The following is a 3,605-nucleotide window of genomic DNA, read 5'->3' as shown; positions in this document are numbered from 1 at the left end:
TTCTTAAATTGTATTCTGAGCTTCTTTCTTTTGTGTTTTTATCTCACTAATTCATTAAGAAGTCAGGGCCCACCCAGCCCGAGGCAGGGTGCCAGCTCATCTCAGGGTTGCTGCCTGGTGTGCAGCACTTTACCTGGTCTTCACGCTGCCAACTTGCAAGTGACTAATCCTGCCTTCTTCTCCCATAGTCCATTTATCCTATTACATGCTCCCCTGTTCATCTCTGAACGTGTTCTAACAGCTGGTTCAGAGGAAGGCTTTCAGTTGGAATAGAAGACTAGAAATTTTTACTGCTTCAGAGGTTACTCATAAGAATGTAATTTATTAAGCTATATCTACTAAACCAAGAGTAAGAATTTCTTGTTCATGATTATACTACAGCTTAAAGTGGGGAAACTGGTAACCAAAGTCTAGTTTGGGGTCAGGAGATTTAAGTGTCATTAGTCTTTTTCCACCTGATCTGTTCAATGATCCCAGTCATTTGACATAAGCACCAAACAGTGCTCTTTTTTGAGCCATAGTTCTTTTTTCTGCCTCTCAATATAATCCTACAGGCTGTGAGACCACGTGGTGTTATGCTCCCTTCTGTTACCGAGATTCCACTTCCCTCTCCTTGAAAGAGAATCGTTGGGTCAAGGCATGGTCTCAGTGAAGTCCGCATTAACAGATACCTGGGGTATGTAACACATTAACTCATTAGCATCAGTCGTGACACAATCAGATAGATTTATTGCATTTTAACCAACTAGCAACCAGGCTGGCAGGTAAGAATTGCCAGGAGACTAGGGAGACGGTGGAAACAGACGTGAAGTTGTTCTTCAGAAGAGACTTGCAATGAGGGGATGAAGAGGTCCCTGGACAGACAGCAGGAAGACACCGCCCAACCAGGGGATGGGGCTAACGCTGCAGGGGACCTCCGGAGACTAACCCATCTCTCACAGTACTTCTGAGGCTACCATTTCCAACCAGTTCTTTAAATAGAGTACCCAAAGTGTGCAGTGAAAAGGACAAAACATCATCAGCTACAACATTACAACATTTCCATGGTTTTTTTTTTTCAGCTCTATTTGCAATTTAGGAGTTGCATTAAATTCTGATAGTGATATCAGTAGACTGGCTGACTTCTAATCTGATAAAAATCATTGCTATTTACTGGGATCCGGATCATGCTGAAAATCAGCCATCTGATCTTTCTTGGTACACTCTGACGTCACTGATGAGTAGCCTGTATATTCATGGGCTCCTTGAAAGTGCAGAGAGTAACAAAGATGCTCAACCTTAAGGGATCAAGGACACTGACAGCCACCTCACTCCTTCCCCATTCGAAATCCTTTCCCACAACAGCTTGTCCTTTTTTTTTTAATGGGAAAGACTTAAAGTTGAAAAATAGAAATTTAAGTACAGGAGGCTCACATTAAATGTGTAAATACAGGACAAAGAATAACATAGTGGTTTACAGCATAGAATCCAACAGAACTGCTTTGGAATCCTGGTTCCATCACTTACTATCCACATAAACTTGAGGAACACTGTTGAGCCTCAGTGATCCCATCTGTAAAATGGGGATAATAATAGTACTTACTTCATGAAACATAATAAGTACCCCATAAGTTAGCTATTATTAATTTTTAATTAAATATTATTCTCCTAGAATTTACTTCTGTGATTTAACGGTTTTATGATATTATAATTATAGATACAGCTACCATTGAAAGTTTTAAACAAATAATTGTATTCAAGGAAACATATGTCTACAGGGTATCCAGGACTAGGACAGGAGCTTTATGAATACCAAAGAAATATAAGCTCTAGTCTTTTCCCTTAAGTAATATACCTCATAGTTAGGGAGACAAGACTAACTTATGAATATGGAATCATTAGTAAACACATGCAATATTAGTAAATAAAACATTGCGGTATTTATTTAAAAGCTCAGTTTGGGTACAGATTATTATGAAATCACATATAGAACAGTCATGCAACATAGTCGTTTGTCTTCCAATGTTTCAAAACAATTATATACAGTGATAAAATGGAGTAACCAATGAGATCAAGTCAGAGGCTGCAGTGAAATATTAGCCCATTCGATTTTGCGTTTCCTGATTTACTTTCTTCATTGCATGGCTGATAGGGAACCATTTTACCCTCTGCAATGGGTCATGTGCAGAGCTGTCCCTCTGGTGCAGTGAATCCAGACTGAAAGGGGTGGACTCATTTCCATGCTTTGTGTATCAGCTAATTCCTCACTGCTGGACCCAATAAGTATAGCCAGGAGGGAAGAAGGTGATTCTGCCAGCCAATCAGGGTTCAAATGTGCAACTGGACCAAACTCCATGCTCCACCCCTACAAGGTAGGCAGCAGAAACATATTTCCTCTGCCCCTCTGCCCCTCTTCCTCCCACATCCCTCAAACTAAACATTGCTACATGATGATACTCAATATCTACAGAGCAGTTGTTATGACTGCCTTAAATAACAGCAACAAACATTGGGAAGGGGTCTTCCAGGCTTTACTGGCATCTGAGAGTGACCTTGGATATCACAATTCGCTTAAGGTGATGGGGGAAACGAGGTTATAGCACTGAGATGCTGACACAGGCTTGCTTCAATAAGAACATTTTCTTTTTCCAAAGTGAAGTCTAGAATTGCCTGACTCTAGGAGATACCGCCTGGGAGTTACTTGTTTCATGGTTCAAAAATTTGTTTACTGAGCTTTTGTTCTGATAATGATCTGAAAGTCAGTTTTACTTTGGAATGAATGGCAGTCTAACTTGAATTTTTTATTATTTGAGCTGTGCTGCAAGAGGGCAAAAATGACCGTATCACGGATCCATGGAGAAACACAGAGCTATTTTCTGTAAAATAGCTAACCTTATCTCTGGTTTAAAGTAACCTGTTAGGAACACACACACCTACAAATTTTGCTTCACTCCACAAAAGTAAAAAGGAGTGGGCAGTTTGAAACAATCAATAATCCTTATCTAAATCAGGTCAATTTTTCCACACCCTTTTACTTTGACCAAGAGTGTAACAATTATTCCCAAGAGTAAAGGACGGTACTGGGAGGGAGTAGTGTTTACAGAGGAACTCAGGTCTTCAGAAGTGCGACCACAAAAATAAGACATATTTTCAAGCCCAGCTGGTGGAATTCATGTAACTACTTTGTAGACATATCTTCTATAGATATGCCATATCTTATTTAAGATATTTCATATCTAAATTAGTTATGACATTTAGTTATGAAAACTACTTCAAAATTATTGCCTATTGAGGTTTAATATCCCCAGGAAATAAAGTGTATTATGATTTCTGTCAAAATAAGAACAATGAGGTATTCAGGATTTCTTAGTGCTGTTTGAATAGAACATTCGATATTTGTAGCTTAGCCTTCTGACACTCAGTGCAAGGACAGTTTAAGCTCGTAAGTGTCTGCACGGCAAAATTAAAATTATATTTTAAACCTATTTTAGGGGAGAAGAGAATAACTCCAAATCTTGGAGAGAGTAGTTACAGAATTCCTCATTTATAGTCTCAAAATGATGCCCCATCATACTTTAATGGTTATTTTGGTATCATCTGGGGACACACATACACACATACACACG

Source organism: Ceratotherium simum, chromosome 17, assembly GCF_057802395.1.
Source record: "Ceratotherium simum simum isolate JZ-2026a chromosome 17, ASM5780239v1, whole genome shotgun sequence".
Lineage (NCBI taxonomy): Eukaryota > Metazoa > Chordata > Mammalia > Perissodactyla > Rhinocerotidae > Ceratotherium > Ceratotherium simum.
Note: the sequence above shows the minus strand (reverse complement) of the source record.